We start from the raw sequence: 16542 nt of genomic DNA, 5'->3' as shown, positions 1-16542 counted from the left end.
TGGAGTATTCCTCATGTGACTGTCTGTCTGGTGGGAGTGTGGCTGTCATGTTGTGGAGTATTCCTCATGTGACTGTCTGTCTGGTGGGAGTGTGGCCGTCATGTTGTGGAGTATTCCTCATGTGACTGTCTGTCTGGTGGGAGTGTGGCCGTCATGTTGTGGAGTATTCCTCATGTGACTGTCTGTCTGGTGGGAGTGTGGCCGTCATGTTGTGGAGTATTCCTCATGTGACTGTCTGGTGGGAGTGTGGCTGTCATGTTGTGGAGTATTCCTCATGTGACTGTCTGGTGGGAGTGTGGCTGTCATGTTGTGGAGTATTCCTCATGTGACTGTCTGTCTGGTGGGAGTGTGGTCATCATGTTGTGGAGTATTCCTCATGTGACTGTCTGTCTGGTGGGAGTGTGGCCGTCATGTTGTGGAGTATTCCTCATGTGACTGTCTGTCTGGTGGGAGTGTGGTCGTCATGTTGTGGAGTATTCCTCATGTGACTGTCTGTCTGTTGGGAGTGTGGCCGTCATGTTGTGGAGTATTCCTCATGTGACTGTCTGGTGGGAGTGTGGCTGTCATGTTGTGGAGTATTCCTCATGTGACTGTCTGTCTGGTGGGAGTGTGGCTGTCATGTTGTGGAGTATTCCTCATGTGACTGTGTCTGGTAGGAGTGTGGCCGTCATGTTGTGGAGTATTCCTCATGTGACTGTCTGTCCGTCCGTCCGTCCGTCCGCCCGCCCGCCCGTCTGTCTGTGTGTGTGTGCGCGCGCCCGCCCGCATGTGTTCATTTGTGTGTAGGTCTGGGTGTGTGTGAAGTGTGTGATTTTGTTTGTCACCCTGAGCATGTAACCATGTCAAGTCCTGTCAGGGTCATTCACTCCAGCTGGGGAAGGAGGACTTCCGTATGATTTTTGTCCTCTCTCTCTCTCTGTGTGTGTGTGTGTGTGTGTGTGTGTGTGTGTGTGTGTGTGTGTGTGTGTGTGTGTGTGTGTGTGTGTGTGTGTGTGTGTGTGTGTGTGTGTGTGTGTGTGTGTGTGTGTGTGTGTGTGTGTGTGTGTGTGTGTGTGTGTGTGTGTGTGTGTGTGTGTGTGTGTGTGTGTGTGTGTGTGTGTATTCACATGTTGATTTTCTCTTTCCGTTTTGGTTCAAATACTTATCTCCAAGACTGATAGAGATGGGGACAGTTGATTTTTGTCTTTCAGAAAACCCCAGAGAGGGAGTGGGTGATAGGAAGGAGGGGGAGGCAACAGTGTAGGAGGGAGCAGAGCGAGGGACAGAGGGAGGGAGACAGTGCTGATTGGATTGGAGAGAGCTGAGTAGGTACGGGGATACTATTGAGCAAGGAAAAAGCGAGAGAGAGAGAGGGTGAGTTAGTAAATGCAGTTTGCAGTCGAGTGTCATGGAATCACACTGGTAGCAGGGATAAAGAAAACCTTTAATTAACCATTGAATTAAGGAGAAAAATAGAATAGACACTACAGAGAGAAAAGAGAAGAGAGTCTGGTCTTTCATCCTCTTATCTGGGCATCAGACGGAGGAGAGGAGAGGAATCCAGAGAGAGGGGGAACGGATGATAACATGGTGCTCATTCCTGTTTAACACCATACAGCCAGGAACAGACTGCATCTGCAACATACGGCCAGCGTCGTCATTGGGAATGCTGCGTTACACTCCGATTGTGTAAATGGTATATACCTTGTGTGTGTGTAAGCTATGCATGTGTGTGAGTGTCGCAGTATATTTTGATGTTTTTTTCAGGCTTGTCTAATGGTGTAATTATTTTCATAGAGAGAGAGAGTGAGGCAGAGATAGAGAGCAAGAGAAGGGGGGTCATGGAAAGAGAGAGACAAAGAAAGCCAGAAATTAGATAGAGAGAGTTGATATTAAAGTGTCGGCCTCAGACCTGACTCTGTGTGTGTGTGTGTGTGTGTATGTGTGTGTGTGTGTGTGTGTGTGTGTGTGTGTGTGTGTGTGTGTGTGTGTGTGTGGCATTCTACTCTTCAGTGCCAGTGTGTGTATCTATGAGCTGATAATAGCAACCCTATTGGTATTCTGAGGAGGGGGCTCCAGGATCTCTCTCTGCTCCTACCCAGGATGGCATCACAGAGACGGGATTGTGCTCGCCTGTGGAGAGGCCACTGGAATGGGTGAGTGTCTATTCCTCATCTTCCTCATATTCCTCTTTTGCTCTCTCTCTCTCTATTTTCTTTTTTCAACATTTCTTTCTTTCTCTCTCTCTCTCTCTCTCTCTCTCTCTCTCTCTCTCTCTCTCTCTCTCTCTCTCTCTCTCTCGTCCTTCTTTCTTGCTCTCTTTCTCGTTATCTCTCTCTCTTTTTCTTTCTCTCCCATTGTCTTGTTTGTCATTTAGCCACACCATATGCATCCCTGATGAGTTTTTCCTCCTCCATTTCCCTGCTTCCATTTCAACATATTTCAGCCCGTTTTCCCCTCAAGCTCTGCAATGTCTCCCCTCCATCCCTCCTTCCTTCCTACCGTCCTCTTTTCATCATCCATCTCTTCTCCTCCTCCACACAGACATAAACAAGCCTCTGTGATGGATTTTTATCAAATCTGAATGGCTCACTTCCATGTGTTGCTCTGCTCCCTCCCTCCCTCCCTCCCTCCCCCTCCCTCCCTCCCTCCCTCCCTCCCTCCCTCCCTCCCTCCCTCCCTCCCTCCCTCCCTCCCTCCCTCCCTCCCACCCTCCCTCCATCCCTCCCTCCTTGCCTCTTCCCCCCCATCTCTCTGTCTCTCCACACTCTCCATATTCTGTTTGAATTGACACTCAGAGAAAACAGGGCAGTCTCTATATTGACACAGCCAGCACAGTAGCTGTAAAAGCTGTGGTTACAGTCTCTGCTTTTATCCACGATGACCATTCTACACCAGTCTGTTGGTGTGCGCGTGCATGCGTGTGTGATGCCTGGGAGGGCAGGCTGTGTGTTCTATGGTGTTTGTGTCAAACAATTTGGTGAGAAATCAGCCAACAACACAGCCGTCCTCTCCTCTTCTTACACCTCCAACCCACCACCATGAGCCCAGCCAACAGCCTAGCACACTACATGCTCCTGTGGGTACTGGGCTGTCAGCGCGGGAACATCCACACATTAGTATTGATTGGAACTGATACACTAAGTGGACTGTAATGTTTCACCTCAAATGGACCGTCTCTCCCCTGTGGCTGCATGCAGAGAGGAGGTGTCAGTTCGGCCTCTTTAACAGCTGACATATGTTAGATAAGGGTTATAGTACTGGGAAGAGACAGAGATGTTTCATACAAGCTGTACTGATATAACTGTTACATGTACAGTGTTGCAGGGTACATAGAATAGAATACACTCTTAGAAACAGGATAAGATGTGGCACAAGACGTGCAGGGCTGGGGAGGCGCACAGGAGGCTTGGTGCGTGGGACTGGCACAGTCTTCACCAGACGGCTAGCATGCATCTCAGGACGAGTATGGAGAGCTGACTCAGGTGACATCAAATCGAGGACACGCTCCGTCGGGTGGATGTTGTGCCTCATGCACCAACACAGCAACTCTCTCATTACTCTCTTTTTCCAATCTCCCCATCAACTCCTTCACTGTCTCTGCTTCGCTCCCTTCGCTCACCTCCAATTTCACCTCGACTGGCTCTGGTTCCATCCTCGGCTCGTTACGGTAAGCACGGGGAGTTGGCTCAGGTCTGAATCCTGACTCCGCCACACTCCCTGTCTGCCCCATCCCTAAAACATTTGGGGCTGCCTCTTGTGTCTGCTTCGTTGCCGTGACTCCTGGTAGCGAAGTTGTTCCTCCCTCGCTACTTCAGCCTGTTTCCATGGCAGGGTCTTGTCCACTGCTATCACCTCCTCCCATGCTCCCTATGTCCTCCATTCTCTCTTTTCCCGGGCCCAGGATCCCTGCTCCTCCTGGCCACGCTGCTTGGTCCTTTGGTGGTGGGTAGTTCTTTAATGGCTGTTGGAAGGAGAGGACCAAGGTGCAGCGTGGTACATGTTCATACTTTTATTAGAACTGAACTCTGAAATAACAAAAATAACAAAGAGAACGAACGAAACCGAAACAGTTCTGTCTGGTGCACACACAAAACACAGGTGGGAAAAGGCTATCTAAGTATGGTTCTCAATCAGAGACAACGATAGACAGCTGCCTCTGATTGAGAACCACACCCGACCAAACACACAGAAATAGAAAACATAGAACACAAAACATATATTGCCCACCCCAACTCACCTCCTGACCAAACCAAAATAAAAAGGATCTCTTAAGGTCAGGGCGTGACACTCTCAAATGTTGTTTTTTGCCATCATTGTAAGCCTGCAACACACACACACTATATGATACATTTATTAAACATAAAGAATGAGTGTAAGCTTTTGTCACAACCCGGCACATGGGAAGTGACAAAGAGCTCCTATAGGACCAGGGCACAAATAATAATATAATAACAATCAATGATTTTACTCTTTATTTAACCATCTTACATATAAAACCTTATTTGTTCACCGAAAATTGTGAATAACTCACCACAGGTTAATGAGGAGGGTGTGCTTGAAAGGATGCACATAACTCTGCAATGTTGGGTTGTCTTAAATAATGTTCCACACACAGTCTGTGCCTGTATTTCGTTGACATGCTAGTGAGGGCCGAGAATCCACTCTCACATAGGTACGTGGTTGCAAAGGTCTTAAAATGTCTTAACAGAGTGAATTTGCCAAGGATACTCTGAGCGCAGCCCAATCCAGAAATCTGGCAGTGGCTTCTGATTAAATTCAGACAGAGAAGAGCAACTTCTTAATCATAGCCTCAATTTTGTCCCGCACATTGGGTGGCAGCGTAGCCTAGTGGTTAGAGCGACGGACTAGTAACCGGAAATAAGAATATGTTCTTAACTGACTTGCCTGGTTAAATAAAGGTAAAATAAAATAAATAAATAGTTGCAGAGAGTCCCTGTAATCCTAGATTCAGATCATTCAAGTGAGAAAAAACTTCATCCAGATAGGCCAGTCGCGTGAGAAACTCTTCATCATGCAAGTGGTCAGACAAATGAAAATGAAGGTCAGTAAAGAAAACTTTAAGCTCGTCTCTCAATTTAAAAAAAAAACGTGTCAATACTTTGCCCCTTGATAACCAGCGCACTTCTGTATGTTGTAAAAGCGTTACATGGTCGCTGCCCATATCATTGCATAGTGTAGAAAATACACAAGAATTCAGGGGCCTTGCTTTAACCTCTTATGCGCACCCGACACGCAGGCGTGCCATCTAGCCATCTGGAAATGCAAATGCGCTACGCTAAATGCTAATAGCACTCGTTAAAACTCAAACGTTCATTAAAACACACATGCAGGGTACTGAATTAAAGCTACACTCGTTGTGAATCCAGCCAATAAGTCAGATTTTTAAAATGCTTTTCGGCGAAAGCATGAGAAGCTATTATCTGATAGCATGCAACACCCCGAAATGCCTGAAGGGGACGTAAACAAAATAATTAGCATAGCCGGCGCTACACAAAACGCAGAAATAAAATATAAAACATTCATTACCTTTGACGATCTTCTTTGTTGGCACTCCTAGATGTCCCATAAACATCACTATTGGGTCTTTTTTTTCGATTAAATCGGTCCATAAATACCCTAAATATCGATCTATGAAAAGTGTGTGATCCAGGAAAAAACACTTTTAAAACGCAACGTCATTTTTTTAAATTAAAAAAGTCGACGATAAACTTTCACAAAACACTTTAAAATACTTTTGTAATCCAACTTTAGGTATTAGTAAACATTAATAATCTATCAAATTGATCACGGGGCGATGTGTATTCAATAGCTCCACGTCTTAAAATCATGGTCGGAAATTTCTCTGCCAAAACATCCTGTCGGAGACCGGAAGGAATGGGCTCTCTCTTACTTGTTTGACCAAGAAACAAAGCCCAGGCAATTGACAAGACTGGCGACATCGTGTGGAAGCTGTAGGACTTGCAATCTCAGCCCCATGTAATTTGCTTTCCAATAGACAATACATGCAAGTGGCGGATTGATATTTTTTCCAGATTTTGGTGATCAGTTTTTCTTCCGCTTTTCGATGAAACACACATTCTGTTATAGTCAATGCCGTGATTTAACCAGTTTTAGAAACGTCAGTGTGTTTTCTATCCACACATACTAATCATATGCATATACTATATTCCTGGCATGAGTAGCAGGACGCTGAAATGTTGCGCGATTTTTAACAGAATGTTCGAAAAAGTAGGGGGTAGGCTTAAGTGGCATTTTCACTGTAGTGTCCAAAACGTCTTTCAAGCTGTCAGGCATTCCCTTGGCAGCAAGAGTCTCTCGGGGGACGCTGCAGTGTACCCAAGTGGCATCAGGAGCAACTGCTTGCATGCGCGTTACCACTCTACTGTGTCTCCCTGTCATGGCTTTTGCACCATCAGTACAGATACCAACACATCTTGACCACCAAAGTCCATTTGATGTCACAAAGCTGTCCAGTACTTAAAAAATATCCTCTCCTGTTGTCTCTCCTGTGGTTTGTAGAAGAGGATGTCTTCCTTAATTGACCCTTCATAAACGTAATGGACATATACCAGGAGTTGTGCCAGGCCTACCACGCTGTTGACTCATCCAGCTGTAACACATATAATTCACTGGCTTGTATGTGAAGCAGTAATTGTTTCAAAACATCTCCTGCCATGTCACTGATGCATCGTGAAACAGTGTTGTTTGATGAAGGTATTGTCTGTATAGTTATTTTTGCCTTTTCCCCCAGCATTGTCCCAGCCATATCCGCGGCAGCAGGAAGAATGAAGTCCTCCACAATAGTATGGGGCTTGCCTGTCCTAGCCACTCGGTAGCTCACCATATAATAAGCTTCTAGCCCCTTCTTATTAATGGTATCTGTTGCTTTTATACATGTCTTACTACTCGAAAGTTGACTTAATTCTCGCTTAAAAAAACTCCTGTGACTTATTTTTCAAATTGGCATGTTTTATTTCTAAATGTCTGTGCAAGAGTGAAGGTTTCATCGAGTTGTGAGATAGTACTTTTGCACATATAACACACTGTGGCTGAGGAAAGGCACTACTCCCAATATAAGTGTCACGGTTTTCTAATGGTGAAGGAGAGTCAGACCAAACTGCAGCGTGTAGATTGCGATCCATGTTTATTTACACAACGTAACACGAATCCAAAACACAAACTCTACAAAACAATAAACGTAGTGAAAACCGAAACAGCCTTAACTGGTGCAAACTAACACAGACTAAGGACATCAAGACACTCAGGACAATCACCCACAATACAATCAAAGAATATGGCTGCCTAAATATGGCTCCCAATCAGAGACAACGATAAACACCTGCCTCTGATTGAGAACCACTTCAGACAGCCATAGACTCTCCTAGAACACCCCACTAAGCTACAATCCCACTAAACTACACACCACATACAAAAACCCATGTCACACCCTGGCCTGACCAAATACATAAAGAAAAACACAAAATACTTCGACCAGGGAGTGACAGAACCCCCCCCCCCCTAAGGTGCGGACTCCCGAACGCACCTCAAATCAATAGGGAGGGTCCGGGTGGGCGTCTGTCCATGGTGGCGGCTCCGGCGGGGGACGTGGACCCCACTTCACAATTGTCTTAGTCCCCTCTCCTCGCGTCCCTGGATAGACCACCCTCGCCGCCGACCATGGCCTAGTAGTCCTCACCCAGAACCCCACTGGACTGAGGAGCAGATCGGGACTGAAGGACAGCTCGGGACTGAGGCAGCTCGGGACTGAGGGGAAGCTCGGGAGAGAGAGAAAGCTCGGGAGAGAGAGAAAGCTCGGGAGTGAGAGAAAGCTCGGGAGTGAGAGAAAGCTCGGGAGTGAGAGAAAGCTCGGGAGTGAGAGAAAGCTCGGGAGTGAGAGAAAGCTCGGGAGTGAGAGAAAACTCAGGAGTGAGAGAAAACTCAGGAGTGAGAGGAAGCTCAGGAGTGAGAGGAAGCTCAGGCAGGTTGATGGATCTACCAGATCCTGGCTTGCTGGTGGTTCCGGCAGATCCTGGCTGACTGGCGGATCCTGGCTGACTAGCAGATCTGGCAGATCCTGGCTGACTGGCGGATCCTGGCTGACTGGCGGATCCTGGCTGACTGGCGGATCCTGGCTGACTGGTTGATCCTGGCCGACTGGCAGATCCTGGCCGACGGGCAGATCCTGGCCGACGGGCAGATCCTGGCCGACTGGCAGATCCTGGCCGACGGGCACTTCTGGCAGATCCTGGCCGACGGGCACTTCTGGCGGATCCTGGCTGACGGGCTCTGGCGCCTCTGGGCTGAGGGGCTCTGGCGCCGGACAGCCTGGAGACTCCGGCAGCGGCGCCGGACAGGCGGGAGACTCCGGCAGCGGCGCCGGACAGGCGGGAGACTCCGGCAGCGGCATCGGACAGGCGGGAGACTCCGGCAGCGGCGCCGGACAGGCGGGAGACTCCAGCAGTGCAGGAGAGGAGAAAGGCTCCGACAGCGCAGGAGAGGCGAAGAGCACTGTAGGCCTGATGCGTGGTGCTGGCACTGGTGGTACTGGGCCGAGGACACGCACAGGAAGCCTGGTGCGGGGAGCTGCTACCGGAGGGCTGGGGTGTGGAGGTGGTACTGGATAGAGCGGACCGTGCAGGCGCACTGGAGCTCTTGAGCACCGAGCCTGCCCAACCTTACCTGGTTGAATACTCTCGGTCGCCCTGCCAGTGCGGCGAGGTGGAATAGCCCGTACTGGGCTATGTAGGTGAACCGGAGACACCGAGCGCAAGGCTGGTGCCATGTAAGCCGGCCCAAGGAGACGCACTGGGGACCAGATGCGTAGAGCCGGCTTCAGGGCATTTGGCTCGATGCTCAATCTAGCCCGGCCGATGCGCGGAGCTGGAATATACCGCACCGGGCTATGCACCCGCACTGGGGACACCGTGCGCACCACTGCATAACACGGTGCCTGCCCGGTCTCTCTAGCCCCCCGGTGAGCACAGGGAGTTTGCGCAGGTCTCCTACCTGGCGTTGCCATACTCCCTGTAAGCCAATACATTTTTGGGGCTGATTCCCGGGCTTCCGTCCGCGCCGTCGTGCTTGCTTCGCCAACCTCATTCTCCTGTAACCTTCCGCGCACTGCTCCATCGAATCCCAGGCGGGCTCCGGCACTCTCCCTGGGTCGACCGCCCACCTGTCTATCTCCTCCCAAGAAGTATAGTCCATACTGTACTCCTCTTTGGGCTGCTCCTGTTTCCTCTTCTCCTGCTGCACCTTTGGGCGGCTACACTCCCCTGGTTTAGCCCAGGGTCCTCTCCCGTCAAGGATTTCCTCCCATGTTCAGAAATCCTTAATACGCAGCTCCTCTTTGGGCTGCTCCTGCCTGTTGACACGCTGCTTGGTCCGTTTACGGTGGGTGATTCTGTCACGGTTTTCTAATGGTGAAGGAGAGTCGGACCAAACTGCAGCGTGTAGATTTCGATCCATGTTTATTTACACAATGTAACACGAATCCAAAACACAAACTCTACAAAACAATAAACGTAGTGAAAACCGAAACAGCCTTAACTGGTGCAAACTAACACAGACTAAGGACATCAAGACACTCAGGATAATCACCCACAATACAACCAAAGAATATGGCTGCCTAAATATGGCTCCCAATCAGAGACAACGATAAACACCTGCCTCTGATTGAGAACCACTTCAGACAGCCATAGACTCTCCTAGAAAACCCCACTAAGCTACAATCCCACTAAGCTACACACCACATACAAAAACCCATGTCACACCCTGGCCTGACCAAATACATAAAGAAAAACACAAAATACTTCGACCAGGGTGTGACAGAACCCCCCCCTAAGGTGCGGACTCCCGAACGCACCTCAAATCAATAGGGAGGGTCCAGGTGGGCGTCTGTCCATGGTGGCGGCTCCGGCGGGGGACGTGAACCCCACTTCACAATTGTCTTAGTCCCCTCTCTCTGGATAGATGGTTTAATTTAATGAAACGAGGCTACTCAGGCGAGAAAAAAACCTCACCCCGTTGGAAAATATAAATGGACTGTTTGAAAATTAAAACAAATAAAATAAATATATATATTTATATATATGTTTTTTGAAATGTGAGTCACAATTATATTTGGCGTACCACCGACAGCATTGTACTTACCCCAGTTTAGGAATAACTGTACTAGATTATCCGTACAGGTAGCGAACAGTACCATGTGACATCATTATGGGTACCTCTGAAGGTACATTATATGTATTTTGATCTTTTTGTACCCCAGCGAACAATTTGCACCCTAATTGTACCCTTATTTCTAAGGATGTTTTCACACTTGGTCCCTTTCAGACAATTTTTGTGAACTCAATGAATTTCACTGAATTTCCCCTGTCATAACCCCTCAATCTAGACTACTGCAACAGCGTTTCCCCTGTCATAACCCCTCAATCTAGACTACTGCAACAGCGTTTCCCCTGTCATAAACCCTCACACTAGACTCCTTCAACAGCGTTTCCCCTGTCATAAACCCTCACACTAGACTACTGCAACAGCGTTTCCCCTGTCATAAACCCTCACACTAGACTCCTTCAACAGCGTTTCCCCTGTCATAAACCCTCACACTAGACTACTGCAACAGCGTTTCCCCTGTCATAAACCCTCACACTACACTACTGCAACAGCGTTTCCCCTGTCATAAACCCTCACACTAGACTACTGCAACAGTGTTTCCCCTGTCATAACCCCTCACACTAGACTACTGCAACAGCATTCCCCTGTCATAACCCCTCACACTAGACTACTGTAACAGCGTTTCCCCTGTCATAAACCCTCACACTTGACTACTGCAACAGCGTTTCCCCTGTCATAAACCCTCACACTAGACTACTGCAACAGTGTTTCCCCTGTCATAACCCCTCACACTAGACTACTGCAACAGCATTCCCCTGTCATAACCCCTCACACTAGACTACTGTAACAGCGTTTCCCCTGTCATAAACCCTCACACTTGACTACTGCAACAGCGTTTCCCCTGTCATAAACCCTCACACTTGACTACTGCAACAGCGTTTCCCCTGTCATAACCCCTCACACTAGACTACTGCAACAGCGTTTCCCCTGTCATAACCCCTCACACTAGACTCATTTACATTTACATTTACATTTAAGTCATTTAGCAGACGCTCTTATCCAGAGCGACTTACAAATTGGTGCATTCACCTTATGACATCCAGTGGAACAGTCACTTTACAATAGTGCATCTAAATCTTAAAAGGGGGGTGAGAAGGATTACTTATCCTATCCTAGGTATTCCTTAAAGAGGTGGGGTTTCAGGTGTCTCCGGAAGGTGGTGATTGACTTCGCTGTCCTGGCGTCGTGAGGGAGTTTGTTCCACCATTGGGGGGCCAGAGCAGCGAACAGTTTTGACTGGGCTGAGCGGGAACTGTACTTCCTCAGTGGTAGGGAGGCGAGCAGGCCAGAGGTGGATGAACGCAGTGCCCTTGTTTGGGTGTAGGGCCTGATCAGAGCCTGGAGGTACTGAGGTGCCGTTCCCCTCACAGCTCCGTAGGCAAGCACCATGGTCTTGTAGCGGATGCGAGCTTCAACTGGAAGCCAGTGGAGAGAGCGGAGGAGCGGGGTGACGTGAGAGAACTTGGGAAGGTAGAACACCAGACGGGCTGCGGCGTTCTGGATGAGTTGTAGGGGTTTAATGGCACAGGCAGGGAGCCCAGCCAACAGCGACCTGCGCCGCTTCCTGTGTGAGGCAGGGTCGTACTCTGCGGATGTTGTAGAGCATGAACCTACAGGAACGGGCCACCGCCTTGATGTTAGTTGAGAACGACAGGGTGTTGTCCAGGATCATGCCAAGGTTCTTAGCGCTCTGGGAGGAGGACACAATGTAGTTGTCAACCGTGATGGCGAGATCATGGAACGGGCAGTCCTTCCCCGGGAGGAAGAGCAGCTCCGTCTTGCCGAGGTTCAGCTTGAGGTGGTGATCCGTCATCCACACTGATATGTCTGCCAGACATGCAGAGATGCGATTCGCCACCTGGTCATCAGAAGGGGGAAATGAGAAGATTAATTGTGTGTCGTCTGCATAGCAATGATAGGAGAGACCATGTGAGGTTATGACAGAGCCAAGTGACTTGGTGTATAGCGAGAATAGGAGAGGGCCTAGAACAGAGCCCTGGGGACACCAGTGGTGAGAGCGCGTGGTGAGGAGACAGATTCTCGCCACGCCACCTGGTAGGAGCGACCTGTCAGGTAGGACGCAATCCAAGCGTGGGCCGCGCCGGAGATGCCCAACTCGGAGAGGGTGGAGAGGAGGATCTGATGGTTCACAGTATCGAAGGCAGCCGATAGGTCTAGAAGGATGAGAGCAGAGGAGAGAGAGTTAGCTTTAGCGGTGCGGAGCACCTCCGTGATACAGAGAAGAGCAGTCTCAGTTGAATGACTAGTCTTGAAACCTGACTGATTTGGATCAAGAAGGTCATTCTGAGAGAGATAGCGGGAGAGCTGGCCAAGGACGGCACGTTCAAGAGTTTTGGAGAGAAAAGAAAGAAGGGATACTGGTCTGTAGTTGTTGACATCGGAGGGATCGAGTGTAGGTTTTTTCAGAAGGGGTGCAACTCTCGCTCTCTTGAAGACGGAAGGGACGTAGCCAGCGGTCAGGGATGAGTTGATGAGCGAGGTGAGGTAAGGGAGAATGTCTCCGGAAATGGTCTGGAGAAGAGAGGAGGGGATAGGGTCAAGCGGGCAGGTTGTTGGGCGGCCGGCCGTCACAAGACGCGAGATTTCATCTGGAGAGAGAGGGGAGAAAGAGGTCAGAGCACAGGGTAGGGCAGTGTGAGCAGAACCAGCGGTGTCGTTTGACTTAGCAAACGAGGATCGGATGTCGTCGACCTTCTTTTCAAAATGGTTGACAAAGTCATCTGCAGAGAGGGAGGAGGGGGGAGGGGGAGGAGGATTCAGGAGGGAGGAGAAGGTGGCAAAGAGCTTCCTAGGGTTAGAGGCAGAAGCTTGGAATTTAGAGTGGTAGAAAGTGGCTTTAGCAGCAGAGACAGAAGAGGAAAATGTAGAGAGGAGGGAGCGAAAAGATGCCAGGTCCGCAGGGAGGCGAGTTTTCCTCCATTTCCGCTCGGCTGCCCGGAGCGCTGTTCTGTGAGCTCGCAATGAGTCGTCGAGCCACGGAGCGGGAGGGGAGGACCGAGCCGGCCTGGAGGATAGGGGGCATAGAGAGTCAAAGGATGCAGAAAGGGAGGAGAGGAGGGTTGAGGAGGCAGAATCAGGAGATAGGTTGGAGAAGGTTTGAGCAGAGGGAAGAGATGATAGGATGGAAGAGGAGAGAGTAGCGGGGGAGAGAGAGTGAAGGTTGGGTCGGCGCGATACCATCCGAGTAGGGGCAGTGTGGGAAGTGTTGGATGAGAGCGAGAGGGAAAAGGATACAAGGTAGTGGTCGGAGACTTGGAGGGGAGTTGCAATGAGGTTAGTGGAAGAACAGCATCTAGTAAAGATGAGGTCGAGCGTATTGCCTGCCTTGTGAGTAGGGGGAAGGTGAGAGGGTGAGGTCAAAAGAGGAGAGGAGTGGAAAGAAGGAGGCAGAGAGGAATGAGTCAAAGGTAGACGTGGGGAGGTTAAAGTCGCCCAGAACTGTGAGAGGTGAGCCGTCCTCAGGAAAGGAGCTTATCAAGGCATCAAGCTCATTGATGAACTCTCCGAGGGAACCTGGAGGGCGATAAATGATAAGGATGTTAAGCTTGAAAGGGCTGGTAACTGTGACAGCATGGAATTCAAAGGAGGCGATAGACAGATGGGTAAGGGGAGAAAGAGAGAATGACCACTTGGGAGAGATGAGGATCCCGGTGCCACCACCCTGCTGACCAGAAGCTCTCGGGGTGTGTGAGAACACGTGGGCGGACGAAGAGAGAGCAGTAGGAGTGGCAGTGTTATCTGTGGTGATCCATGTTTCCGTCAGTGCCAAGAAGTCGAGGGACTGGAGGGAGGCATAGGCTGAGATGAACTCTGCCTTGTTGGCCGCAGATCGGCAGTTCCAGAGGCTACCGGAGACCTGGAACTCCACGTGGGTCGTGCGCGCTGGGACCACCAGATTAGGGTGGCCGCGGCCACGCGGTGTGGAGCGTTTGTATGGTCTGTGCAGAGAGGAGAGAACAGGGATAGACAGACACATAGTTGACAGGCTACAGAAGAGGCTACGCTAATGCAAAGGAGATTGGAATGACAAGTGGACTACACGTCTCGAATGTTCAGAAAGTTAAGCTTACGTAGCAAGAATCTTATTGACTAAAATTATTAAAATGATACAGTACTGCTGAAGTAGGCTAGCTGGCAGTGGCTGCGTTGTTGACTTTGTAGGCTACCTGGCAGTGGCTGCGTTGTTGACACTACACTAATCAAGTCGTTCCGTTGAGTGTAATAGTTTCTACTGTGCAGCTATTCGGGGGCTAGCTGGCTAGCTAGCAGTGTTGATTACGTTACGTTGCGTTAAAAGAACGACAATAGCTGGCTAGCTAACCTAGAAAAACGCTCTAGACTACACAATTATCTTTGATACAAAGACGGCTATGTAGCTAGCTATGTAGCTAGCTACGATCAAACAAATCAAACCGTTGTACTGTAATGAAATTAAATGAAAATGTGATACTACCTGTGGAGCGAAGCTGAATGCGACTCCTTCAACAGCGTTTCCCCTGTCATAATCCCTCACACTAGACTACTTCAACAGCGTTTCCCCTGTCATAATCCCTCACACTAGACTACTTCAACAGCGTTTCCCCTGTCATAATCCCTCACACTAGACTACTTCAACAGCGTTTCCCCTGTCATAATCCCTCACACTAGACTACTGCAACAGCGTTTCCCCTGTCATAAACCCTCACACTAGACTCCTTCAACAGCGTTTCCCCTGTCATAAACCCTCACACTAGACTCCTTCAACAGCGTTTCCCCTGTCATAAACCCTCACACTAGACTACTGCAACAGCGTTTCCCCTGTCATAAACCCTCACACTAGACTACTGCAACAGCGTTTCCCCTGTCATAACCCCTCACAGTAGACTACTTCAACAGCGTTTCCCCTGTCATAAACCCTCACACTAGACTACTTCAACAGCGTTTCCCCTGTCATAAACCCTCACACTAGACTACTTCAACAGCGTTTCCCCTGTCATAAACCCTCACACTAGACTACTGCAACAGCGTTTCCCCTGTCATAAACCCTCACACTAGACTACTGCAACAGCGTTTCCCCTGTCATAAACCCTCACACTAGACTACTGCAACAGCGTTTCCCCTGTCATAACCCCTCACACTAGACTACTTCAACAGCGTTTCCCCTGTCATAAACCCTCACACTAGACTACTTCAACAGCGTTTCCCCTGTCATAAACCCTCACACTAGACTACTGCAACAGCGTCGTTTCCCTGTCATAAACCCTCACACTAGACTACTGCAACAGCGTTTCCCCTGTCATAACCCCTCACACTAGACTACTTCAACAGCGTTTCCCCTGTCATAAACCCTCACACTAGACTACTTCAACAGCGTTTCCCTGTCATAAACCCTCACACTAGACTACTGCAACAGCGTTTCCCCTGTCATAAACCCTCACACTAGACTACTTCAACAGCGTTTCCCCTGTCATAAACCCTCACACTAGACTCCTGCAACAGCGTTTCCCTGTCATAAACCCTCACACTAGACTACTGCAACAGCGTTTCCCTGTCATAAACCCTCACACTAGACTACTGCAACAGCGTTTCCCCTGTCATAAACCCTCACACTAGACTACTTCAACAGCGTTTCCCCTGTCATAAACCCTCACACTAGACTCCTGCAACAGCGTTTCCCCTGTCATAAACCCTCACACTAGACTACTGCAACAGCGTTTCCCTGTCATAAACCCTCACACTAGACTACTGCAACAGCGTTTCCCCTGTCATAAACCCTCACACTAGACTACTGCAACAGCGTTTCCCCTGTCATAAACCCTCACACTAGACTACTTCAACAGCGTTTCCCCTGTCATAAACCCTCACACTAGACTCCTTCAACAGCGTTTCCCCTGTCATAAACCCTCACACTAGACTACTGCAACAGCGTTTCCCCTGTCATAAACCCTCACACTAGACTACTGCAACAGCGTTTCCCCTGTCATAAACCCTCACACTAGACTACTGTAACAGCGTTTCCCCTGTCATAAACCCTCACACTAGACTACTTCAACAGCGTTTCCCCTGTCATAAACCCTCACACTAGACTCCTTCAACAGCGTTTCCCCTGTCATAAACCCTCACACTAGACTCCTTCAACAGCGTTTCCCCTGTCATAACCCCTCACACTAGACTACTGCAACAGCGTTTCCCCTGTCATAAACCCTCACACTAGACTACTGTAACAGCGTTTCCCCTGTCATAAACCCTCACACTAGACTCCTTCAACAGCGTTTCCCCTGTCATAAACCCTCACACTAGACTACTGCAACAGCGTTTCCCCTGTCATAAACCCTCACACTAGACTCCTTCAACAGCGTTTCC

General features: G+C 49.3%; 1 long non-coding RNA gene across 1 annotated transcript in view; it reads left to right on the top strand.

The window, feature by feature from the left end:
• Positions 1-1299: 1299 nt before the first annotated feature.
• The window catches only part of LOC127915228 (uncharacterized), a 29621-nt gene continuing 14378 nt past the window's right edge, over positions 1300-16542 (top strand). The window contains exons 1-2 of the long non-coding RNA XR_008090624.1: positions 1300-1675; positions 1993-2135. This is a non-coding gene — a long non-coding RNA (uncharacterized LOC127915228). The remainder of the gene's footprint in view (positions 1676-1992; positions 2136-16542) is intronic.

Source organism: Oncorhynchus keta, chromosome 34 (genome assembly GCF_023373465.1).
Source record: "Oncorhynchus keta strain PuntledgeMale-10-30-2019 chromosome 34, Oket_V2, whole genome shotgun sequence".
Taxonomy (NCBI): domain Eukaryota; kingdom Metazoa; phylum Chordata; class Actinopteri; order Salmoniformes; family Salmonidae; genus Oncorhynchus; species Oncorhynchus keta.
Note: the sequence above shows the minus strand (reverse complement) of the source record. Positions and strands in the feature narration are given on the sequence as shown.